This window comes from Tenrec ecaudatus, chromosome 11, assembly GCF_050624435.1.
Source record: "Tenrec ecaudatus isolate mTenEca1 chromosome 11, mTenEca1.hap1, whole genome shotgun sequence".
Lineage (NCBI taxonomy): Eukaryota > Metazoa > Chordata > Mammalia > Afrosoricida > Tenrecidae > Tenrec > Tenrec ecaudatus.
In genome coordinates, this window is record NC_134540.1 from 15516347 (window position 1) to 15543936 (window position 27590).

Sequence of the window (27590 nt, forward strand, 5' to 3'; positions counted from 1 at the left end):
CGGGATGGTGCTGAATGGCCGAGGGCAGCCCTTCCTGCGCAGTACCCAGGGCCCTGTACCTTTTGCTCCTGTGAGATGGTGGCCCCGCAGGCTCCCTTGCTGTCAATGGCACCTCTCCCATCCTGTCTCTCTTGGAAAATGCTTAGCAGCAGCAATCACCAAATAAGTTCACTCTGTGCAAAAGTTAATCGATCTAATCACTTAAGAGTCATTAAAAGAGTGACGAGATGCCCACAGACAGATGTACACACAGAGAAACGGATTACAGGTGAGAATCTCCAAGGAATCCTGGAATGGCTGGGCCACCGCTCGGATTTGGATTTGCACCGTCCACAGCTGTGAGAAAATGAGTAGTTCTTTAAAAGACACGACTCGTGCTACGTTACTGCAGTCGTAGGGAGAAACCAAGACAGGGATCCAACAGTGTAGTGGTTACACAGCGGACTGCTCCATTCAAACTGACCAGCTGCAGTTTGAAACCTGCCCTTTCTTAGAGAAAAATGAAGGGTTTTTTTTTCCTTGTCTTTTTTGTTTTTAGTTTTATTGCCATATCCTTCATAAATCATACGAGGGGGTACCCCCCCAAAAATGGATTTTTTTCAAAGCTGTATGTTTACATTTTTTACAAAAACAACTTTATCACCTTCAACGTACTCTCCGTTACATTTTATAAATTTGTCAAACCTGCCCTTCTATTCTTGGAAACATTTTTCAAACTCATCTGTTTGGATGGCTGAGAACACCTCCCTCGTTTTGTTCTCCACCTCACTTACTTGATCAAATTGCTGACCTTTTAGTTCCCTCTGCATTCACAGAAACAAAAAGAAGGCACGCAGAGCGAGGTTAGGTGAATAAGGTATCGCACAAGAGAGGCACGCTGTTTTTTGCCAAAAATTGGCGCCCTGAGATGGCTGCATGCGCAGGTGCCTTGTCATGGTGACAAAACCAGTCCTTCATCTGCCATAAATCAGGATTTTTTAATATGTTAAGCAATCTTTGCAGAACCTCTAAGTAGAAAGCTTGGTTAACAGACTGACCTGGTGAAATGAAATCCAAACACTGCGAGTTGACATTTTCGTGTTTGGACAGTTGATGGACGCCCAGACCAGGTTTGTCATCAGTCGACACTTCACCTTTTTGAAATGTGAAAACCACTCATCCACGTGAGGTTTTCTCGCAGTGCTGTCCTTGTAAGCTCTGTTCAACATCACAACAGTTTCTGAGGCATTTTTCCCCAAGCAGAAAACAAAATTTCACAGCCACACACTGTTCTCATAATCGACCATCACAACAAGCGAAGTTCAAGTGAAACTGCTTTTATGAAAAAATTCACTGTGACCAGAAAACTTCCCCAGGCGATGCCGCTGGGTGCACTAAATCAGAACAAGTTGCTCAGTGCTCACCTAGCAAGACAAATGCTTACTGAGGAAGCTCTCCTCTTCCCAGTGAAATTCCAAGTTTTTTTGGTGGGGGTGATGGAACCCCTCCTACAATTAAATCATTCAATCATACTGAGGATACTTGTGCACTATCATTTTCAGAACATTTTCTTATCAGCCAGGCACCTCTGCCCTGCACCTAGGCAGTTAAGTCAGTTACTATCTAGAGGTCCACCTGTCCTGGATTCATATACAGAAAATCCCACAAAACAAACAGGAAACAAAACCACCAACGCCTGGATCAAACAAGCCTCAATCAAAAAGTGGAAAATATTAAAAACTTGGAAACAACTTTAGAATGGATCAGAAGGGAGATCGGATGGTAAGGTATTTATTTTACCCCACCTGCATCTGCTATAATCCCCTTTACAGTGCCCCTGTCTGTTCGCAAGGCTTGACCCATCGCTCAACTGTGATCAGAGGGCATTCATCAGAGGCTTAATCCATGTGGGGACCCTTCACATGCTCTTTGGGTTTCCACTGTCATCCATCGCCTTCTGTAAACTGGGTGTACAGGATTTAAGCTCTGATATCATTCCCTCCTTGGGACTGGATTTTATTTACAATCCCTGAGTCATGCAGACTGGTCTGTTTATTCCATGTGGACTGGATTAGCACATCACCTAGATGGCTACTGTTTGTTTTTTTTAATCATTTTATTGGGGGCTCTTACAGCTCTTATCACAATCCATCCATCCATTGTGTCAGGCACTTTTGTACACATGTTGCCATCATCATTTTCAAAATATTTTCTTTCTACTTGAGCCCTTGGTATCTGCTCATTTTCCCCTCCTTCCCCCACCCTCCCTCCCTCATGAAACCTTGATAAATTAGAAATTAACATTTTCATATCTTATATCGTCCACTGTCTCCATCCACTTTTCCATTTGTCAACCCTGGGGTGGGTGAGGGTGGGTTATATGTTAATTATTGTGATCGGTTTCCCCCTTTCTCCCCCCACCTTCCCCCAATCCTGGTATCACTACTCTCATTATTGGTCCTGAGAGGCTTATCTGTCCTGGATTCCCTGTGTTGTGAGCTCTTATCTATATCAGTGTAGAAACTCTGGTCTAGCTGGATTTCTAAGGTAGAAGTGGGGTTATGATAGTGGAAGGGGGTGTGGGGAGCATTAAAGAACTGAGGAAAATTGTATGTTTCCTCAGTACTATACTACTCCTTGACTGGCTCATCTCTTCCTTGTCATCCTTCTGTAAGGGGATGTCCAATTGTCCACAGATGGGCTTTGGGTCTCTTCGCCCTCATGATCACACAGGCTGATGTGCTTCTTCCATGTAGGCTTTGTTGCTTCTCAGCTAGATGGCCTTAGTTTAAGACAAGTCTTAAGGACCTAGATGCTACTTTTTCTGATACCTGAGCACCACCTTATTTCTTCACCACACTTTGCTACAGCACCCACATCTTAAGTGATGTCTTTATGAGGGTATCAGGTAGGTCCATGTCATAAAAATGAATTGTTCTTAGATTAGGACTGGATTTAAGTCTGAACTCAAAATCCATTTGTATACCTATGGTATATGTATATTTCACTGATTCCCTTTAAAAACATTATAAAAACTGAGGTTCTCAGATCCCGTAAAAGATTCTCATCCTCAGAAACACAGTAACAGTTCTCTGTCGTGTGGGTCTCTAAGAGTTGTAATCGGCTTGATGACAGTGAATTCGATTTGGTTTTCCATCTTCAAACTTGATGGAACATAGGATATGCTTAAAAAGCAAGGACTAAACACAAATACTTAATAAATAATACTAAGGAGTCTGTTGGGAGTTAGGAATCTGTTCTACAATCAACAGTTACCTGGAAACTTTGGGGGCAGCATTTTGCGGAAATCACTTAGGTTGCAGTAGGGCAGACGGATTAGAGATTGTGAACTTCAAAAATGAAGAAAGGGATGACAGAAGCATGTCCAGGTTGGGGGAGGTTGAATTGAGAAAGCCAGGACTCGTTGACTTGGTTAAGTGATAGGAACCCTCATGAAGCAGAGAGATTCTAAAAGAAGCACAGGTTGTGGGTGCCTGTGCCGTAGTGAGTTACACGCCGCGCCAACCATAGGTTCAAAACCACCAGCCCCTGTGGAGAAAAGACAGGGCTTTCTACCCCTGTCAAGAGCTCACAGTCTTGGAAACCCACAGAGGCGGTTCTCCTCTGCCCTACAGGGTCACTGTGAGTCAGAACTGACTGGAAGGCAGTGAGTTTGGAGTTCAGAGTAAGCTTGGTAGTTGGTGGCACAGTGGGTTATGCTTTGGGCTGCTAACCACAAGGTCAGCAGTTGAAATCCACCAGCTGCTCTTCAGAAGGAAAACAGCTTTCTACTCCCATAAAAATTTGGGCCTTGGAAACCCACAGAGGCGTTTCTGCTCCCCTTCATGTCGCTGCTAGGTGCCATCAAGTCAGTTGCAACTCAGCCATTTCAGGGGCGACAGGGCCGGTCCTGTGTCATCCTCACAAGTATGCTGATGCTTGAGCCCGTTGTAGCCAGGAGCCAATCCATCTGTCCAGGGTCACCTTTGTTTTCGCTGGCCCTCTGCTGTCCCTCCCCAGGGACTGCTATTTCCTGTCTTTCTGAGGCAAATTTGTGTCAGTGGCAGTGAGTTTTGAGAGCAAACTTGATATGTCTAGAGCGGCATTTGAAATAAAGAAGTATATCTACAAGAAGACTAGATGGCGACACCCGCATTCTTTCTTCTGCTCTGTGTCAGCCATGGGAATAATTAGTGTGCGGAGTCAGTCCCATTGGGCTTAAAGGGAAGGTTGAGAGGATTATTTACTCTTCGAATGTGTAATGCTCATGGGAATGTGATATATGTCTGATCTTTTCAAAAGTGGGCCACAGAAATAGTTCTTTAGGACAAAGATGTAATAAGAGAATTGCTCAAAGCGTCTTGGAGGTGGTTTATCTGAAGTTTCCCAGACCACTTTAAAGGCTTTTATTAACAAGCTATTTCAGAAAAGGAAGCCCCAGTACCAGGATGAATCTTTTCACCCAACTCGCATACCTGCCTCAAGCTGTGTAAACGTCCACCTGTGGCGCTGCATGATCCCACCTGAACATTATAAAGCTCTGATCCAGATCCAGAGCCCCTATAATGGATCCTAGAGACCAATCACTGGACCTTTTTATAGCTAATCATCCAACGGGAGCCCATTGCCTATCACTAGCCTATTCTAAGTGTAATCCCGATGGAATATGAAAAAAGCAAATGATGGGAGTATAATTTCTTTGTTCCAATGAACCATATCGCTCTGTGTGAGGGAATTCTAGTTGAGGTCATCTGTTCTCCCTGTGTAGACAAGCATCTTCCTCTATCTGGGTTTTTTCTTTGTTTGCTTCTTACTTGTTTTTGGCTGAATAAATCCTCTAAAATTCAATAGTTCTGGGCTGAGTGGATTTTCTCTGCTACACTAGATGGCTAGAACGCAGGGCTAGCAGAACATGTGATTTTTGAAAGAAGCTTTTAGAAGCAAAAGAATGATAAATAAAATTCTAGGCTGCGCAGCATGGAACCTGGGAATAAATACTGAAACAGCCTCAAAGGTATTGCTAATATTCCAGTTCTCAGGTTGGATGGTAGATTCAGTGTTATGCATTGTACTCCACAAACGCATGCATACACACAATGCATTTATACATATATTCATTGTATATAATCGTTTCTATCTGTCAACACATTGCTATGCTAGAAATGTTTTCATCCAATAGATTATTTTCTAATGGCCACCATATGAAGGAGACATGAACTATGGAGACATCTAGTCATTTGATTCTGGGAAATGCCTATCTTTTTTTCCTGGGAAGAGGTCTAGGTCAGAATTGTAGTTTGAAGTGGTTCTAACTCATAGCACCCCGATGTCCTACAGAACAAAACCTTGCGTGGTCCTATTCCAACGTCACAACTGTGGGTGTGCGTGAGCTCCTTGCTGCAGCCACTGTGTCAATCCACCTTGCTGAGGGTCTGCCTCTCTTTCCCTGCCGCTCCGCTTGACCACGCAGGATGCCCTTTTCCATGGACACTTCTCTCTTGAGCATATTCACAAACCATGGCAACATGTCAAACGCATGTAAGATCAAGTCTCGCCATCTCCACTTCCAAGGACTGTTCTGGTTGCACTTCAAAGACGGATTGGCATGTCCTCCTGGCAGTCCACCGCACTTTCAGTAGCTTATGCCAACACTAATTCAAGTGCATGAATTCTCCTGTGCTCTTCCTCAGTCGTGGCCAGCCTTCTCAAGCTACGGGGCGGGCCACTGAAAATAGCATGACGCGGTCATTCCTGTCAAACGCCTCAGATCCCGGGGAGTGATTTGACATGGAAAGATGAAAGAGCCCTCGCATGGTTGCATGTGTACTAACATTGGAATGATAGAGAGAAAGCCAGCATGGCCCTCCCAAGAAGGGCACGCAAATTCATGAAGCGCTCAGTATTTTTAAATACAGAACATAGCTCTCCTTACTCCAAGACTTCGACTAGTGCAGGAGCTGATTGATGAACGTATGGAAACACCCAGGAAAATCTTCCATCGATTCCCAGCCTCCCCAATGGAAAGCAGAAAATCCCATCAAACTTCAAACCAAACTCACTGCCATGGAGTCAATGCTGACTCATAGGATGGGGGTAGAACTGCCCTTGTGGGTTTGGTGCCTTCAACTCCTTATGGGAGTAGAAAGCCCGGTCTTTCTCCTTCGAAGCCACCCAATGGGTAACCACAACACCGCCAGAGCTCCTAACCCAGCCCACTGAGAACGAGGTAAATCACTAGGACCTGGTAGTTTATGACGTGCAAGCAAAGGCAGAGGAAAGGCTTGAAAGCAGGCTGAAGTCCCGAGTGTGGGACGCAGCGTGTGACTGGTCAAAATCCTGCTAGCTTTCTACATGGAGATCTGCGGAGCATTATTGCAGGAAGAAGAAAAACAGTTGCTTAGTCATCTTCCAAGGGGATGCATTTGTAGCAAGCAGCTCCAGGGATCTTCGCCATCTGTCTCCAGGGAGCAATTACCAGCAGGGTTGTTTTGAACTTGGCGTCTAGTGACGGGCAGTGGGAACTTAAGTGGTACTGGGCCAACAGGCAGGGGAAAGTGTATTTCACAATCAGCTAAGCGATCCCCTCCCAAGCCCTGTCCTGCATGATCTGGAAGAGCACCTAGTTCAGAGGACTAGGCCTTCAGCTCTGGGGGCAGAGGGGGGACTGGTCAGGGGGAAAGGGCTCCAGAGGAGATGTCCCTCCGCTCTCCGTGACAAAGTGATGATGGAGCGCCAATTAAAGAGGCCAGGAAGAAACCCAAGGGAATCTATTGACTGACCAGGAACCAGGAAAAGTGGCTAAAAGGTTGTCGCGCCCCCCCCCCCTACACACACACACACACACACACACTTTTTAAACCCTGCACAACCTTGGTGGCACTGTGGGTTAGGCACTAGACTGCCAATAGCAAGTTCAGCAGTTCCAACCTACCCTCCTCGCCTTGGGAAGAAGATGAGGCTCCCTGCTCCCAGAAGGACCTGCAGTTTGGGAAAGGCTCCACAGGCGTGCCATGGGTCAGAATTGACTTGGGATCTATGGGCTAGAGTAGCATCCCAAGAGAGAGAAGAGTAAAGGTTGACAGTTCAAAGCCGTCAGTCACTCCCAGGGAGGAAGATGAGACTGCTTGTTCCTATAAAGATATCTGGGCTCCGAAGCCTTATATAAGAGCCCTTGTGGTGTTATTTGTTGGGCTGCTAGCCTTGAGGTCAGCTATTCAAAACCACCAGCCGCTCTGGGGAGAAAAGTGAAGCTTTCTCCTGCTGTAAAGTTACAGTCTTGGAAACTCTCGGCGGCACTTCTACTCTGTCGAAGAGGGTCACTACGGGGTGGAACAAACACAATGACAGTGGGTTTGCGGGTTTCATTTCTTCTTCCTTTTAAAAAAAAAAACACTAATTTTCCATTCATTGGAAGCAGGGGTGGCAGGGTAGGGGGGAAGACATTCCAGCTTCAGAAAGGAAATAATTAGGGTGTGAGAAACATAGCCCAGTTCCCATTCAGTGGTGAGGGCAACATTAACAACACATACCAGTGGTTGTGGAGCTAAATCTGTCTCAGAGAGACATCAAGCATGTTAGGAGATCACTTGAGCTTCAGAGAGGGGCTGGTTTTTAAAAATTAGATAGCCAGGCCTTTCTTCTGAGGTGCCTCTGGCCATACAGTAACCTCTAACCTTTTACATGGGTGTCAAGCCCGTCATGCTTTGCCCCACCCAGGGACTCCACCAACCACCATAGTGAATCCATTTAGACAGAGTAGACCTGCTGCCTGGGGTTTTGGAGACTGTTAATCTTCACAGTCTGCAGACAGCCTGGTCACTCTCCCTGAGAGCAGCTGGTGGGGTTGAACCACCAACCTGATGTTAGTAGCCAACATATAACCCATTACAGGGACTTGACAGTTCCCACTTATAAGGCCAGTCATCATTATTCTGAATAGTTCGTGTGTACCTTTCTTTCTTTTACGTGTATTTTTCATGAAAAGATCACACGAGCAACACTGCTAGATAACCATTCTTATCCCATCTTACGGATGAGAAGATGAAACCAGACCAGGTTAAACTAGCTCACCCAGCGCCGCACAGCTAGTTCATGGTAGGGCCAGGGTTGCTCTCTTTTAGGCAGTATGAGCCCCTGAGTGTCCTGTCACTTGCTATGCCTCTGGTGTCCTTACCCCACTGAGCCATAAGCAAGGAAGTTCGAGAAAGTACCTATGGATACTGATTCTCTCTCTACAGTGCGTGTGAGCCTGTGCTATTGGGTCCCAGGACCTCGCCCAAAGTCCCAATCTGCTGTGCTAGTTCTTCTCATGACAAAATGTGTATAGCATTCGTGGTTAGGACTCATACCCCCACCCCCAAAATCCCCACTGCCATCAAGTCCATTCTGAATCCCAGTGACCCTATTTATAGGCAGGGTACAACTGCCCCTCTGGGTTTCCAAGGCTGTAACTTTTTACAGGAGTACAACGCCTTGGCCTTCTCCTGTAGAGTGGCTGGTGGCTTTGAACTGCTGACTTTGAAGTTATCATCATAACCTCTACACCACCAGGGCTACAATCTGAATTTATGAGGAGGCGGGCAATTAACATGATCAAGTAGTTGGCAAAAGGAACTCACAATCTGGTCGTTTTTAAAGAGGAAGCTGTTAGAGGACAATAACTGTATAAATGGAACTCCTCTCACTCTCTCACTCACTCACCCACTCACTCTCTCACTCACTCTCTCACTCACTCACCCACCCACCCACTCACTCACTCACTCACTCCTTCAGTCACTCTCTCTCTCACTCACTCACTCACTCCTTCACTCACTCTCTCACTCACTCACTCACTCACTCACTCACTCACTCTCGCACTCACTCACTCACCCACTCACTCACTCTCTTACCCACTCACTCACTCATTCACTCACCCACTCACTCTCTCTCACTCACTCACTCACTCACTCACTCACTCACTCACTCACTTCCACCAAATCAAGGCTGACTCATTGCGACCTCTGTGGGTTTCCGACTGTAACTGTTTACAGGGGTAGAAAGCCTCGTCTTTCTCCTGTAGAGCTACGGGTAATTTTGAACTGCCAACCGTGCATACCATAGCCCAACACATAACCACTATGCTACCAAGGCAGAGGGGGGAAAAGGTAAAAATGACTAGCACAGCAGGATCTCCAGGGGGGACTCAAAGGTGGTTTTGTTACATTGCAAAGAAAAAGAAGACCTTACTTGGGATACTGATATCAGGGAGATAAAATCATGAGAATCTTTGGAAATTGGTGCTCCCAGCACGAAAGTAAATTTACAGTTGTCCTTGATCCCCCCATAGTGTGATATCAAAAGGAACCTGCTGTCCCAAGACCTAGATTCAAGAAACTTTGCCATTTGTGAGCTGTCATCTTTGAAAATATATTCATTCCATATCTGCTCACTCAACAATACCTTATGTGCATCAACTATGCGCCTGCATGGTCTAAGTCTGCCAATGCGGTGGCATAGCTGCTTCTCTTGTGGAATTCTCGGTGCCTGTTAGATAACAGATGGAGCAAAGACGGAAATTGTCAAGCATTTCATTGTTTGGGTCTGCCATGAATATTCATGGAAGTAGCAGTTAAAAACCCCAACTGGGCACTGAGCAAAGTGACAAAGAGCAAGGCATTTACTTTGAGTCTCAGGAGCACCTGACCCAAGTCTTTGTCATTTCGATTCCCTCCTATGCATGTGAAACTTGGACAATGAATAAGGGGGACAAAGAAGAATCCATGCATTTGAATGAAGATGCGGGCAAGGAGTAGCAAAGGCTCTGTGGCCTGCCGGAACAAGCAAGCTCTGTCTGGGAGAAGGAGAGCCAGAATGCTTCTTAGAGACGAGGATGGCATGGTGCCATCCAATGGACTGGACGCGTTATTAGGAGAGAGCAGTCCCGGGCATAGGACAGCATGCTTGGTCAAGGAGGAGGGCAGCGAAAAACATGGAGGCGTGGCTACAACAAGGGGCTCAACCGTCACAGCACTTGCGAGGATGGCGTGTGACCGGGAGGTGTTTCTGTTGTCTTTCGCTCACTGCCATTGGACCGACTCTGATGCTTCATGACCCTATTGAAAAAAAGAAGCTTCAAAAGCCAGAACAAAAACCCACTGCCGATTCCAACCCACAGGGACCCTGAAGGCTAGGGTAGACCTGCCCCTGTGAGTTTCCGGTAAGGGTGATTCAGAAGCAACCCGACGGCTTGGCACAGCAACTCATGGAATTTGTTAGCATACAGGAGGAGTCAGCAAACTCATTCTGAAAGGGGCTGGCAATCCAGTCTCCATAGCAACCACACAACGCTGCCCCTGTAGTGCACAGGTAGCCTTGGACAACAGGATCATATGGACATTCTGTGTTCCAATAAAACTTTTAGATTGAGAATATAGTGTCTGGGGACATAAAGGCTTGAAAGTAAACAAGCGGCCATCTAGCCCAGAAGCAACAAAGCCCACATGGCAGCAGCACACCAACATGTGTGATCATGAAGGGCTGAGGGGACCAGGTTTCAAGCAACAAAGGCAGGGGGGGAATATCATATCATCATGAATGAGGGGAGTGCGTGATGGGGACCCAATGCCCATCTGTAGACAACTGGACATCCCTTGCAGAGGAGTAGTGGGGAGGAAATGAGTCACGGTTCAGTGTAGCAACAATGAAACTCAAAACCTTCCTCTAGTTCTTAAACACTTCCTCCGCCCAACTATCATGATCCCAATTCTACCTTGCAAACCTGGTTAGACCAGAGGATGCACAGCGGTACAGATGGGAACTGGAAACACAGGGAATCCAGGATAGATTAACCTCTCAGGACCAATAGTGAGAGTGGCGATACGGGGAGGGAAGGGGGACTAGAAAGGAGGAACCAACCTCGGGGATCTACATATAAGCTCCTCTCTGGGGGATGGGCAACAGGAAAGTGGGTGAAGGGAGATGCCAGGCAGTGTAAGATAAGATAAAATAATAAGTTATAAATTATTAAGGGTTCATGAGGGAAGGGGAATGGGGAGGGAGGGGGAGGGAGGAAAAAAGGGAAACCGAGCTGATTCCAGGAACCCAAGCAGAAGGTGAATTTTGAGAATGATGAGGGCAACGAAAGTATAAGGGTGCTTTACTCAATTGATGTATGTATGGATTGTGATGAGAGTTGCATGAGCTCCAATAAAATGATTTAAAAATATCACTTTATTTATAGAAACAAGAGGTGAACCCAATGGGCTGGCAGCTATAGAGTAACAAGCTCTGGTCCAGAGGAGGCAATAGACATCAGCCAAATCATTCAACCCCTGACAACTTGTGGAAAAGACCCTGTAGCATGAGGATCCAGAAAGCTTTAGGCCCCACCCATTCCCATCCCCCTCATTCAGAATGGGGTTAGGTGGGGGAGGCTGGGAAGGGCAGAGCCAGCACAAACCAGGATGGTCACTTTAGACTTTATCAAGTTATAGGAGCCCTGGGGGTATAGTTCTTAAGCCTTGGGCTGCTAACTGCAAGGTCAGCAGTTTGAAACCACCAGCAGCTCTGCTGGAGAAAGCCAAGGCTCTCTGCTCCCATAAGGAGTTACAGTGTTGGCTCCTGTCCTATAGGCTCACCAGGAATGGGCAGTGTGATTTGTGTTTTTGAGGTGACCACTTGGCAGTCATTGGGTTATGTAGCCATACAAACTTATTTGGCCTACCGTCCCCTTTTCAGAAAAAACAAAACAAAACCCAAAACTAAGCACAACTTTGCAAATATATATTTTTTACTTATTGGAGATAGGTGGGGGATGTTGGAGGGAATTGGGGAGCAAATACGGAATACAGAAGGAGGAGGTGGTCTGGAACTTTTAATGTGTCTGAACTCTGGAAGTGTCTGACAGGTGCATTACGGCACAATAAACCTACTAGGGGGGAAGGTAGTGCTAGTAAAATGGGGCTCAGAACCAAAGGCAACTGCTCTCATATGTTTGCTTTTGAAAGAAAAATGGAATTGAAAGTAATGGATTTTTTCCCCATTAACTTTTTTTATGTCTCCTTATACATGTTTTTAAAGCTATAAATTTATATGTAATATCTGTAACTCCCAGAGATAAAGATCCACTTTATAATGATCCTGAAAATAATATAATAATAATTTTTTAAAATCCTACAACAGCCCATAATCTAGGATAAAGTGTAGGTATCTCCTTCTGCAGAGTTGTCCCCCCTTCCCATCCCCCAACTCTGGATCTTTCCAGAAACTTCCAGGGTGTGGTATCACTAAGGTGACCAGATTTAAACATTGGTAAAGTGGGACACCATTGATGGGGTGTGTGTGGTTCTTCATTAAAAATTTGGCCTATATGGAGCAACAAAAATTTTCATAGAATGCAAAAATAGTATTGTAATATATATATTTTAAATTTCAACATAAATACAATTTAAAATATAATACATTAAAAATTATGTATAGTATTATTTTATTCTTTGGCATATTTCTCATTTGAGTGATTTTTTTTAGTAGATTGTTGTCGTTGTTTTAAAGGTCTTGAAAATTTTCACAAGAATTTGTTAAATTATATTTCACACATAAAATGTCTTTCAAAATCTCAACACTTGTGATTTTTCTGATGTCCACACTTTATTTACCATAGAAAAAACGTGTTCAGCATTAAATCCTGGTAAAGACAGTGCATATTCCACAATTTTTAGTGCATTATTGTATGGAACATGGTTTGTTTCAAAATGATGAAATATTTCTAACCATTTGTTCTCTATTGTGATTTTTGCTGATGCCCAAGATTTAACCTTATCCTTATCAATATATATTTTTAATAATGATACCTCATTAAAAAGATCATTTTTAGAAATATTACTATAAGGGGAATTTTGAGTAACATGATCGAATGATTTTTGCACATCATTCCAATTAAGTTCTTGTTTTAATGTAACCCAATGAAAATGTTCAATATCATTGTAATGTACCATCCACTCTTCTAAATAATCTATGCAGTTACTACAGAACTTTTTAATGTGATTCATGATATCTGCACTATTATATTGCACCTAGCTCTTCTAGCTGGCTTATAATATTATGGATATTTAATGGATGAAAATTATTTTCTACTGAAATTTTAAATTAACTTAATTTGCTACTTCAATTACCGAAATTTTGTCACCTTCAATAAGATTTATAGCATTTTGAAAAAGAGCTGCTTGATTGTGTACAAACTCTAGCCAAATTTTTGAAGATTCTTTTTCAAAAACTCTTCTAAAATTTTAGGACATTTATCCTGTGATAGAAAGTAGAATTTCAAAGAATCGTATATTTTCAAAATTCTTTTGACAGCTGGCAAAAGAGCTAACCAGAGCGTTTTACTGTATCCAAGTATTTTCTGATATTCAACTTCTGCAGTTTCACAAAATTCTTTAAGCATTTCAACGTGCACAGTGTATATATAGAAATCAGAATATATTTTAATAACAATATTTTCCACATCTACGGGCAACAAACCAGCAGCTATTTGAATGGCATTATGTATTATGTGCACTGCACAACCAACACCAATAATGTTTTGATTAAGGTTTTTGTTTAATTTATGAAAAATATTATTTATACCTCTTCTCGCTTTTCCTACAAAATTTGTGTTTGTGATGTCTGCACAATATGCAATCATTTTATGTTTAAAATTTTTTTCCAAAATAGTAATAATGGAACTGAAAATTATTTCAGAAGTTTCGCCGGATACAGAAACAAAATCTAAAATTCTAATTTTTATTCCAGTTTCTGAATCAAAAAATCTAATAATGGTTGAAAATAACTTTATATCCTTATGATTAGATGTGTCAGAATATATGGATATAAAATTAATTTTTTCTAGATTTTTGTTTAATTCTGAAAATGCATATGGGGAAAGCACATTGCACACAATTGCCTCAGATTTTGTTCTAGCACAGGCAAATATTTTGTTGATTAACTTTTTGACAACTTGTGATGTACAGTCCATAGATCTGAAGGAATGATTGTGATTAATAGCATGAAAAGACATGTTCTTCTACTAATGCTAATTTCTTTTCTTCATCTCCACAAGTTGCTTTCTGAAAAAAATTCCTGTATTTTGGAGAAGATGCAGCAGTTTTTAAATCTCTTTTATGTTTCTGTGTCTCCAAGTGCTTCAAAATATCATTCTTCCCTCCGTGTGAAATAGAAAATTCACCATTACATTTCTCACATTTTACCATGTAATTGATTTTAGTTTTTTTAATAAAAGGAAATTGACTTCTTAGATCATCGTTGAATTTGCATCCTCTTTTCTTACTCATTATGTTAAAAATCTAAATAAAGTAATTTAAAATTATATTATAAATTATTATATACCTATTGCTTAAAAACACAGCAAGTAGGTACATAATTACATGAACATATTTTATTATTTTATAAATTAAATTAATTTGATTGTTATAAAGTAACTATATATTTTAAATTATTTTAATTTTAATCCTATATTTCTTTCTAAATAACAATACTAATTTGTATTATTTTTTCTCTGAATTTGCCGTAACGTAAGTCGTAAGTGTCACTTTCAAGGCCGGCGCTAGACTTTTTGCCGCCACTATAAAATATAAATAATATGAGGAGTGTCTGCTAAATTCAAGAAAATTTGTGTATTTCTGAAATAAATAACTTGCTTCCCTAAATTATCTGAATAGCTGATTTGTTGACATCACTTGTTTAACTAGCACTAGCACGCAGAAGGATGTGCATCATCTGAGAGACAGTTACAAAATGTTTTCACCGTTGCCAATGCCAAAAAATGTCATTGTTCATTAAGTCCAAACAATGGTGGTCGAATTCTAACAACTGATCAACAATGTGAACTTTGATAAGCAGTTCTCGATAATTGGTTCTCAACAATTATTTGTTATTATTAAAGTTTAACATTATAAAATGAACAAAAATAATATAAAACTCATATCCTGGCAAAACAGCCACATGGCAGCCGAAAACCGTATATTCCCTTCCGGCTTTCCCGCCGTTCCCTAGCTTATCATGCATACTTTCCAAAAATGGGGACTTTTTAAAAACGCCACAGGACAAATTGTTCAAAAGCAGGGCTGTTCCCGCCAAAAGCAGGATGTCTGGTCACCTGACATCACTCACTTTGGGAAACACTGGCTCCTGGATGGATGGATTGGCACGAGGCTCTGAGGTGCTGTGTTTCATGCAGTGTGGAGAGTGAGCTGCAGTGTGGGGTCTGTACCTGAACCATTCAGATGAAAGACCTTGCCCTGTGAGACTGGTGGTCGTTGGGGTGAACAAATGACACAGGGCTTGCATTAGAAATGTTTCCTGAGATGCGAATGAGGCATCGAGGGGTGTTCTTCAGGAAGCCACCACACTAGACGTTCCTGTGGTTGCTGTTAGGTGTCCTTCACTTATGACGCCCGATGTTCAACACAAGGAAGCACTGCCCAGTCCAGGTCATTCTCACAATGGTCCTGTGTGAGCCCGTCCATGCAGCCCTGCTGTCCATCCATCTTGTCCAAGCCCTGCCTCTTTTTCCCCAGTCGTGTTTTGAGTGCCTTCCCGCCAGAGGGGCTCATCTTCTCCCACAACGTTCTAGTCTTGTCACGAGCTTTTCAGTCTCTGGCAATGTTTCCATTCTGTCCACAAGCTTTACTGTGGCTAATTCCTCTGAAGCGGACAGTGAGAGGTTGAAAGCGGAGGACGGGGCTGCGCAGCGGCCAGAGGAAGGCTGGGGCAGCACCGAGGCCCCTCCTGTCCGTCCTGGTCTTTCGGCACCAAGATGAGAGGTTGGAGACAGAGGCGCAGAACAGACATAGAATTTAGCCAGGAATGTGAAGTTGAGGAAGGCTTTATTTATTGAGGCAGGGAAAGAACTCCCGGGAGGGAAGGGAGAGCAGAGAAGGACGGGGGCATCTAGAGCCCCCAGCCAGGTTCCGAGACCCAATGAGTTAGGTCAGGGAAACTGCATCTGGCAGTGGGACATGTATAGGGCTTGAGCCAAGGACGCATGTACTGATAAGGGGAAGGAAGGCCTTCTGGGGCTGCAGTTGCAGGGTCTGAGTCAGGATGTCATCTGTGAGTAAGTCATCCTGGAACACAGAGGGAAGGGGCTGTACAGACCGGGCCCAGAGAGAGAAGCTCCTTGGAACGCTGGAGGCAGGGACTGCACAGTCCCCAGCTCTGGCCTTGGGGGGAGAGGGGGGGCGGGGGCGGGGGGAAGGGGCCACACAGTCCAGCAGGCCATCTTTCAGGAGAGCTAGGGGAGGCGGCTGCATGGTCCGGCCCCGGCCCAAACAGACAGCTTATTCCTTCTTCTCGGTCTATCGTCATCACTTTGGGGGACCCTGCTGGCATTTGAAATACTGGTGACAAAGCTTCCAGCATCATAGCAACGCACAAGCCATCACAGTGCGACAAACTGACCAGACAGGTGGTGGGGAAGGTCACAGGCTTTTGAATTTTCTTTGAGAACAAAGGCAGTCTGAATTCATGAACAAACTCCGTTTGGTTTGTATTCTGTAAACAGACTTTCTTCACCAAGGTGACGACTCCTTAGGGTGTACGCTCCGGAGAAGGAACGCCTCTCACTCACCCACACTGTCACTCTGTGTCTGCTCTTCTCTCCAGACACCTCGGGGTGGCTGCCTGCGACGCAGTCTCGGCCCCCAGCACATGAAAGTTCACCAAGGGTAACAGCATCTCAAGAATGAGATGGATTCTGGAGTGGCCTCCCCTGAGAAGCAGGAGAAAGACAATCTAGTGGGTAAGTTTCTTTTCCTGTCTTACGCTTGAGCCATGGACATTACTCAAAGGGAGAGCTGCGGCGTTGTTGAGTGAGCCTGGGATGGATTAATGCGTACAGTGATTGGCTTCCATTTCAGGTAAAGCCCGAGTGTGGCCTGACTGTCTCTGCTGGTTCAATGTATTTCTTGAACGGTGATAGAGATAACTTGCATTTTTTTCCAGTTCCAGATGGAATTTAAAATTTTTGTTTTAGGCAACACAAGAGACGCCCATCGCAAATATAATTTAAGGAGACCACATATTAGCTGTGCACACAATTTTCAGAGGCTCCTTCCTCCGAAGTGTGGAGACAAGGCTTTCAGCGCTGCTGTTGTCTGTTCTTAGTCTGGAAGCTCGGCTGAAACCTGTTCACGTTGGGTGACACAATTGGCATTTGAGATGCCTGTGACATCGCTTCCAGTCGCACTGCACCACACAAGCCACCAGAGTTCCACAAACTGGCAGACGAGTCTTATATAATTTGGACACGTTAGCAGGACAGACCAGTCCCTGGTATTGGGCATCATGTTTGGTAAAGCCGAGGGGCACTGAAAAAGAGGAAGGCCCGCAGAGAGACAATTGATACCATGGCTGTACCAACAGACTCAAGCACAGGAACAATTGTGAGGATGGCCCACGACCAGCCAGTGTTTCGTTCTATTGTGCATAGGGTCGTTATGGTTTCGAACCAACTCAGTGGCACCTAACAACAATAACAACACGTATTAAGTCTTAAAAAAAAAAGACCGAGACAAAGACAAAACAGAGACACAGACAGGCACATCATCCAGATGAGGAGGCCATTAGCAGGAGGTCAAAATGGCACCCGAGGTATGTTGACATACAGAGCTTTAAAAAAAGGGTGTGGAAGGGGGCAACAAACTGTCACGAAAGCACGATTGGTGGCAGATCGATATATCACAGTCACAGGTGGCACTAAAGCGGCAGGAACTGGACCATGATGGAGAAGGGATTGCAAGAGTGGTCCAGGGTCCTCTGACTAGGGCCCTCAGGGCGAGCCTGGGCGGGGATGACTCATGACTATTCGATCCCTTCAGTTCTGTCCCCACTGAGGTAGCCTCCATCAAGGGCGCACCCCACAATTCCCTAAGAGAGACTGCCCCTCCCTGGGCTGGCTAGAGAAGACTGGAGGTGATCTCCTTTATGAAGCACTCTGCCTGAGGGCAAGCTGATCTAACTCTTTGGTAATGATAAGAAAGAATTCAATGGAGCCTTAAGCCACATGGGTCTCTGACAATGGATTTGGGCTGCTTTCCCTAGACCTTTGCAAACTCGGTGCTCAGTATTTAAACTCTAATACACCTTGAACTTTTCAATTAAATAGCAAAGGTCTGTCAAAGAGGGTAGGTTGGCTCCAGTTTCAAATAGCACCCAGTGACATTACATGGAAAATTGGTTGAGCTGCAACTTGCTGGATACATGGAGAGAGATTGGGAAAGCAAAAGCGTAGCCCGTGGTAGCAAATACTACCTCAAATGCTAGCAGCGAATCTAGAGGCATGCGTCACGGGGCTTTGCTTTAGCGCACTTTACAGATGCTGAGATTTCCACAAATGGAAGGTTTGCGGGAACCTTGCTGGTCAGCAAGTCATTTCCAGCAGCAGACGTTCGCCCAAGGTCTCTGTGTCCTTCACACAGTGTTTCAAATGTTCTCATCATGCTCCTGTGGATGTGTGGGCATGAGGGAGCTTGGGCCTGGTTAAAAGCTTGTTGAGGTTCAGAGAGGTGATGATGATGATGATGATGATGATGATGATGGTGGTGGTGGTGGTGGTGGTGTGTGTGTGTGTGTGTCTCCCTCCTGTGAATTAGTTCTGGAGTCTGGATTCTCCCTAATCCCTGCTATTGTCTCCGTTTGTTGTCAAAGAAGCAGCCCTGGTTCCAGAGAGGCTAAGCATTGGGTTGCTAACCACAAGGTCAGCCGTTTGAAACCACAAGCCACTCTGTGGGAGAAAGAGGCCTCTTTCTCTACTCCTGTAAAGTTACTCACAGGGACCATTCCACCCTGTCCTGTTGGGTGGCCGTGAATCATAACGCACTCAATGGCAGAGAGTTTGGTTTTTGGTATTGGTTGTCAAAGAAAGGAGTCCTGCTGGTGCTGTGGGTGAGGAATTGGGCGGCTAATGGAAAGGTTGATGGTTCAACCCCACCAGCTGCTCTGAGGGAGAAAGACAGTGCTGTCAGCTCCCATATAGATTTCCAGTCTCAGAAACCCACGTTTGGGTCTCTGAGTTGGACTCGACCCCGTGGTGGTGTGTCTGGTTGGGTTGTCTTCTTGTCAGAGAGAAGTCCCCTGGAGGGTAAGTATTGGCCCACTAGCAGAGAGGTTGGCAGTTCAACCTGTGTAGACATTTCTCTAGGGGCCTGGCAGTGTAGTGGGCTATGCATTGGGCTGCAAACCACTAGGCCGGCAGTTCGAATCCACCAGCCACTCCATGGGAGAAAGATGAGACTTTCTACCCCTGTAAAGATTTACAGTCTTGGGAACCCAAAGGGGTACTTCTACCCTGTCCTATAGGGTCGTTATGAGTCAGAGTTGACTTGATGGCAGCAAGTTTGGTTTGGTTTGAGAGGCCGCTCGGAAGATGATTGATTGACTTCTGAGATAGCGGCCGTGAAAACCCTCTGGAGCGACTCCACTCTGCACACAGGTCACCAAGTGCCAGAAGGCACCGGAGGGTGACTGCCGAGAGCAGCGGTGCCAAAGGAGACCTGAGACAGGTGCGAACTCAAGGACACATCAGTTGGCATTATCAAAGTATAAATGAGAAGAGCAGGCGGCTTCCAAAAGTTCATGGAAACATTGGGCGAAGGATACAGGAATGTCCCCATGAACTTCCTGAGACCCCTCCCCCACAGTAAGAGAAACCAATGTGAATTGGGCAAGTGACTATTCTCTGGTGTTCATAAAAGGGGTCATGAAGGGGGAGGGGGAAAAAGAGGATCTGATGCCAAGGGCTCAAGTAGAAAGAAAATGCTTTGGAAATGATGATGGCAATATATGTGCAAATATGCTTAATACAACTGATGTATGGATTGTGATAAGAGCTGTAAGAGCCCCCAATAAAATGATTTATTAAAATTTTTAAAAAGTTTCAGTCTCTGAAACCCCCAGGGGCATTTTTACTCTGCTTTAGAGGGTGACCATGAGTCACAATTAATTCAATGTCAGTGCTTTATTGATTTATAGGTTTTCATGTAATATATTTTTAATATGTGTGCATTTTAATCTCAAACTTCATATTTTGTTTTTATTCTTTTTTTAATACCATAATTTGGAGTCATGTTTTATGTTCATTGCATTGTTGATATGGTGATACTATGAATGAATTAAATATGTTTTTTCCCTTAAAAAAACCCAAACGACCAGCCAGTCGGTGCGGACCCTCAGAGGCCCCAGCCCACAGCGCCTGTGTGTGTGAGACCAGAGCTGAGCATCAGAGGGCTGTCAATGGCGGGTCTTCCCGAGGTGCCTCTGTTTGCACAAAGTGGATGACTCAGGCAGCCTGTCACCAGCGAGCCAATGCATGAGCCAGGAACAGATGGGACAGGGAGAGTGTTTGCTGCGTGCTGGGTAAAAGGACAGGGCTTTCTACATCTGTAAAGAGTTACTGTCTCAGAAACTCACAGGGGCAGTTCTGCCCTGTCCAGCAGGTTTGCTAGGAGTCACCATCGAGCAAGCGCTTACAGAAGTAGCAGGCAAGAGAGCACCGATGGATGGCGTTGGGTAGGTCTGTCGTGCAAGATCTTTTCAAAGTGTTGAAAAGCAGGAGGTTACCTTGGGGACTAAGGTGGGTCTGACCCGAGCTATGGTATTTTCAGTCTCCTCCTATGCAAGTGAGAAAGTTGGGCTTTCAAGAAGGGGGGTAGGGCGAGGAAGAATCTTGATTCATTTAGATGATGGTGCCCGGGAAGAATCTTGGAAGTACCATGGGCTACCCAAAGAACCAGCACAACTCTCTGGGAAGAAGTGCAGCCAGCGTGCCCTGTGGAAGCAAGGATGGTGAGACTTCGTGCCATATACTTTGGACGTGTTGTCGGAAGAGATCCGTCCCCGGAGAAGGCCATCGTGCATGGTAAAGTGGAGGGGCAGCAAAAAACTGGAAGGCCCTCGAAGACATGGGTTGGAAAGTGGCTGCAACCATGGGCTCAGACATGGAATGCTCAGGAGGCTGCCGCAAGACCGGGGCGTTGCGTCCCACTGAACCCGGGGTGGTATGCGTTGGAACTTCCCAGGTGGGAGCCAACAGTAACAGCAAAGTGCCCAATGAAGACTGTGTAGACTGGGTCCAACACAACGTGCTTCTTGCAGTGGCTGGTTCAGGGATGTTTTATACACAGGGCAAGGTGTGTGTGTGTGTGTGTGTGTGTGTGTGTGTGTGTGTGTGTGACATGAGATAGGCTGTCTGCTTTTCAGATTGTTGCCTTTGCTGGGAGGGGTGGGTCTGCACTTCAGCTGCAGATGGAGCAGAAGGGATTTCTGTCCTTCAGATGGAGACTGATTAATTGCAACTTCTAAAGGGGAAACAGCAAAGGTTGTCATTCTTCATGAATTCTAACGGAATTGCAAGATTGAAACTGTTGCGGGTTCAAATAAATGACAGCCTCTATAATGTCTTAATAATTTAGAAGATTCTTCATTTGGTTATAATCAGAACACAAAGAATCTAAAAGCGATTCCTTGATTGCAGTCCCGAGTGGACATTTCAGTTCATCTTTGAAGGAAAAGAAAAATTATCATTTGTCTAGGACTTAGCAAGTGTGGGCAGAAGCAGAAAGCAAAAATTAGTGTTACTATTCTTTAGAGTTAGTGAGCGTTACAGGGTACAGCACTGATTACAACAACCTGGTTCCCGGCTACAACCTCAAAAGGAACAATTTTATTAATTACAATTCTCTGATCTCGACATGAGAGTATATTCTAAAATCAATCACTAGTGGGACTTTCCGAGATGGAAGGGGGAAGGAGGCAGGTCATTCAGCAGTCAACATGATGGCCTTACAGTGGTTAGGAGGAGTCTGTCTCAAAACTAAGGGAGGACAAAGTACAGGAAGTCACAGGAAAATGCTGGCACCTGGTGCAGCCTCACCTCCATGCAAACTCTGTCCTCCAACCTTCCCCTTGGCAGCCACTCAGCCGGCGGAGCAACACTGAGACGCCGAAGGAAGTATGTGTCATTTGGAGTCTGAGCGTGAGCTCTCCCCAAAGCTGCCCTTCCAGACACTGCTTGCCTTAAACAAAACCAAAAAACCAAAAAAACCAAACTCACTGCCATCAAGTCAACATGGACTCATAATGAGTCTAACAGACAGAGAAGAAGTGCTCTTGTGCTTCGAGTTTCCGAGACTGTAACTGTTTATAGCTGTTTACAGTTTACAGTCCTTACTGTTTATAGTCCTTCTCCCTCGGGCGGGCTGGTGGTTTCACACTGCTCACCTTGCAGATTGTGCACCCCAGCTCATAATCATTCTGCCACCAGGGCTCTGCCTTAAACAAGACAACATTCCGGGCCTCAAACTCCCCAGTGGTTTCCATTCACAAATGGAGAAGGAACCCACGGACTATCTGATTCCTTGGCATCCCTGGGCAGTGCAAACTTAAAGACTGGACGGGCACATCCACGCAGAGGGAGCTCAGAACAAAGGCCTGGCGATTGACTTCTGAAAACACCAGGCATCAAACACCCCATGGAAGCCCATTCTCCTCTGACATGTTGGCTGGATCACCAGGACTCATGATTCTTTGCCCCCAAGTACTGTCCACCAAGGACACACCTCTGCAACCCCTTAGGGACCGTCCCTCCCTGGGATGCCTGGGGTAGGGTATATGTGTGTGTGTGTGTGTGGGGGGGTGCAGTTTGTAATCCAAGAACATCTGCATCCTTGGTTCACGAGAAGAAGGAATTCAATGGAGGCTTAATCGTGTGGAGATTCTGAAAATAGAGTTGGGGCTGCCCCTGTCATCCATAACCTTCTGCAAGCCAGGGTGCTCAGGATTTAAACTCTAATACAGCAGAGAACCTCATCATTGTCTCCTGGAGAGGCTGGGGGTTTCAAACCGCTGACGTCCCTGCTAGCACCCATTCCAGCCCAGGACCCCTTTTTTCCCTCGCACCCAAACCAAACTCCATACTTGCTGCCCTCAAGCCAATGCTGACTCACACTGACCCCCTGTGGGTTCCCAAGACCGCAACTGTTGGCAGGAGTAGAAAGCCTCATCTTCTCCGGAGCTGCTGGTGGTTTCTGACCTGCTGACAATTCGGATAGCAGGCCCACATGTAACCACGATGTCTCCTTTTGGCCCACGCCCAGGCTCCTAGTTCAGCAATAAGCTTTCTGAAACTCTCTCGCACCCTTTTCTGTGCTGAGAGTTCATTGGAGCCTCCATCACTTACGTCTTATTAACATGGAATAAGCAGAAGACTCTTTCTCGAGAGCTGGGTTAAACACAGAACCTGGCTCCTACCCCCCTGTGTTAATTTGGGTACTTTAGAGAAACAAATCCACAGAAACTCATGTATAAGAGAGAGTTTTATATAAAGGGTAATTGCGCATCAAGAAAACATCCCAACCCAGGGCTGCCCAAGCCCACAAGTCCAATATTAACCCATTAAGCCATATGTCCAACACCAATCCACAAAGTCATCCTCCATCTCACAAGCCCACACTATGATACTGACTGCAGGAGGAAAGCCAAATCAGTGAACCTGCAAATATCTCAGCAGGGGTCTCCACACGGCTGCTCCAGCACCCAGGGCTGCATCAGGGTAGGTCCTGCGGCTTCTCCTCCGGGATGTCATACAGGAAGTGAGCCTTGCCAGCTGAAGCAGGGACTGGCTAAGGCAGCTGCACCCTGGCCTGACCATCAGAAACAAGAGACTCGAGAACTAGAAAAGCAAGGCTGATGAAGTCATTTATCTCTCAGCCCTTCAATTGACCCCACATGTGTTTATCGGCCAGGTTGGCCCAATAAACTTTTAACTAACTCCTCCCTACCCCGTGCGCCCCACCAGCAGGACTTCCAGGAAGGACTCCAGAAGGCAGAGTGGGGTGCAGACAAAGAGGCTCTCGGGAGGTAGAAAGACTGTGGAACCACTCTGAGCAGAGCAACTGGCCCCTTCCCTGAGAAGGGTTTCCTAACTGCAAGCTCCGAGCACCATTTCAAGAAAAATGCAGGAGGGAATGGTGTCAGGGCGGGAGTTGTGAACGCTGGTTTGCAGAAAGCCATGGATGACAGGGGGAGCCCGAAATCCACGTGCAGGGTCCTTACATCCCTGTGAATTCCGCCTCTGGTGAATCCTATAAGCGAACAGTGTAAAGTCAATGCGGTTTGGTTAAAATGTAACAACTTAATTAGCATCTATCTGTTTCAGTGTTTAATATGTTCCGCTTTCTGTTCCCCTGGTTTGTCCAGTCATTGTTGTTGTTTGCTTCCTGTTTGTGCCCTGTATGACTTTCGGTTTATGACATCCAGGATAGGTAAATGTACGGAAACAATAACTGGATTAGTAATTCTTGAGCGGCATGGCCAGGGAAGTTGGGGAATGGGGTGGGGTTGGGAGCTACCAACACCGAGTACAAGAAGAGAATGTCCTGCAATTCATTGCGGTGATGACGGCGTAACTCTTGGCCCCCCGATGGAAGGATTAAATGTTATTCTATGTGAAGCATGTGACAATAAAACTATTTAAAAATTTTTAAAGAAAAAGGCGAGAGGCAAAAGGATTACAGGTGATAAAGAGAAAGGGAAGGGCTGGTTTTAAAGCTACCTCCCTGAGCCCAGGGAAGGCGACCCTACACGTCGCTTCTGCTCTAGTCAATGAACAACACTCTGGTCGTTGTTTTCTGGGCATGGCCAATATTTTCAAATGATCTCTCACAGTATTATGGAAATTTAAAGGTGTTAAGACATTACAGAAACTCAGAACAGTACAGAGAACAATGACTCATGCTTTCTCCCCTCCGAAGTAAATGCTTTCAAATTGTAGTTTGTTGAATTTTCTTCCAACCTATTTTTTGGTACATGTATTTCCACTCTTTGGGCCCACACTGTCCGTGTGATTTATCCTACTTCTCTTTCCTCGCTTCATATCCCATTGTAATATTTTCCTCATGCCTTTGACATATTTTTGTAAACCATTAAAAGGTATGCACAGTATTATATGGAGTAAATGCATCCTGGTGTGTTTAATTATCCCTCCATGAATGTACATTTGGGGTATTTCTATTCATCATCATTATACATAACCCTATTGAGTTAGGCTGGGTTTACTAGAGAAACAGATCTAGTGACGCTCATATATGTGTAAGAAAGAGCTTGAAATGTGAAATAACAGGTGAAATAAGACCTGTGGGAGGAAATCCTGGTGGCTTAGTGGGTTACGAGGTCAGCAGTTCAAATCCACCATCTGCTCTGTGGGAGAAAGATGAAGCTTTCTATACCCATGAAGATTTATATTCTCAGAAACCCACAAGGTCAGTTCTTCTATGTCTTTAAAAAAAAAATATATATATATATATATATTTCCCATCATTTCATTACAACTCTCATAACATTCATAACATTCCATACATCAATTGTATCAAGTATATTTGTACATATGTTGCATCATCATTTATTTCCAAGACATTTTCTGCTTGAGCCCTTGATATAAGCTCCAATTTTCCCCCTCCCTCCCTGCCTGTTCTAATTATACATCTTATTATATATATTTTATTATAAATCTTACCATGATCTTTTTTGTTAATATATGGTTCTAACTTATAAAACATGAAATTAAATATATACCTCAATTTTCAGTCACAAATTCCTTCTATTTTACTGGATGTTACTCTATGCTGCTTAGTCAGTTTTGACTCATACATAGCCTGCATGGCAGGGTAGAACTGCCCCTGAGAGTTTTATAGGCTGGAGTTTGTTTGTTTTTTAAATCATTTTATTGAGGGCTCATACAACTCTTATCACAATCCATACATACATCAATTTTATAAAGCATATTTGTACATTCGTTACCCTCATCATTCTCAAAACATTTGCTCTCCACATAAGCCCCTGGCATCAGCTCCTCATTTTTCCTTTCCCTCCTCACTATCCCCTCATGAACCTTTGATAATTTATAAATTATTATTTTGTCATATCTTACACTGTCCGATATCTTCTTTCACCAACTTTTCTGTTGTCCATCCCCCAAGGAGGAGGTTATATGTAGATCCTTGTAATTGGTTCCCCCTCTCAAACCCACCTCCCTCCACCCTCCCAGTATCTGCCACTGACAGCACTGGTCCTGAAGGGATCATCCGTCCTGGATTCCCTGTGTTTCCAGTTCTTATCTGTACCAGTGTACATCCTCTGGTTTAGCCATATTTGTAAAGTAGAATTGGGATCATAATAGTGGGGTGGGGGGCAGGGAAGAAGGAAGCATTTAGGAACTAGAGGAAAGTTATATGTTTCATCGTTGCTACACTGCATTGACTGGCTCATCTCCTCCCCGCGACCCTTCCGTAAGGGATGTCCAATTGCCTACAGATGGGCTTTGGGTCCCCACTATGTACTCCCCCTCATTCACGATGATATGATTATTTGTTATTTGATGCCTGATACCTGATCCCTTTGACACCTCGTGATCACACAGGCTGGTGTGCTTCTTCCATTTGGGCTTTGTTGTTTCTCAGCTAGATGACTGCTTGTTTACCTGCAAGCCTTTAAGACCCCAGATGCTAGATCTTTTGATAGCCGGGTACCATTAGCTTTCTTCATTTGTCTTCATTTGTCTTCAGCGATTGTATCTGGGAGGAGAGCACACAATTCTTCGATGTCTTATAGGGTCTCTTGGAGTGAGAATCGACTGGATAGAAGTGAGGGGAAGGTGGGAAGGGAGGCAGGAGACAATTCCTCTTGGTGTGGTGGGGCTGAGGGTAGCAGGACAGCAGGCATCTGGGAGGCATCTAGTTCTGGCATGACTGACTCTCTGGAGAGAAAACAGGATTCTCATCTCATAGATCACCTTTCCAGGCCAGGACCGTTACACAGGTTAATAACTCTGCAGTGCAGTTGAGCATCATTCTGATGCTTAGAGGTGTGTCCAGGGCCATTCCTTCCTTCATGTATTCATTCACTCATTGAAAGAATTCACCATCGACTTTGTATCGGTGCTGGCGGTGGGAGCAGATGTCTGTTCGCAGAGCACTGAATATATGCAGAGAGGAGGCATGCATTCACCAAACAGTCCCACGTGCCTTGAACAAGGATGTGAGGGGTGGGATGGCTTTCTGAAGAGGAGCACAGAAGAGGGTCCCTGTGCGATGCAGATCCTTCCAGCGACAGGAGGTGAGGGGTGAGCTGAGGGAGTGGAGCGGGAAGTGGAGAGCGGCCTGTGCAAAGACTGTGAGAGGACATGAGAGTGTGCTGACCTTGGGTGGTGGCTGTCTCTGCAGCAGGGTGTGTTCTCACGGCAGCCATTCCCAATGGTGCAAATGGGTCAACCTGTTCGGCTGCTAAACACAAGGTCAGTGGTTTGATGTCACCCTAAGGTGCCTCTAAAGCCAGATTTTGGTGATCTGCCTCCCAAAACCAGTCCTGGAAGCCCTCCCAGATCTTGGACACACACGAGGAGTCAGAGGTATCTGGACGCTAAGAAGGGCTTCATGATTCCTTCATGGAACCCCACAGCACTACCACTGCCATTGTCCTCACGTTACTAATGAGAGGATATGAAGACATAAGCTGGTTGAGTGACTAGCATGGTGGGATCTGATTTTTCAGTAGAGGCGTACACCTTGAGTCCACCCTGTTCTGTA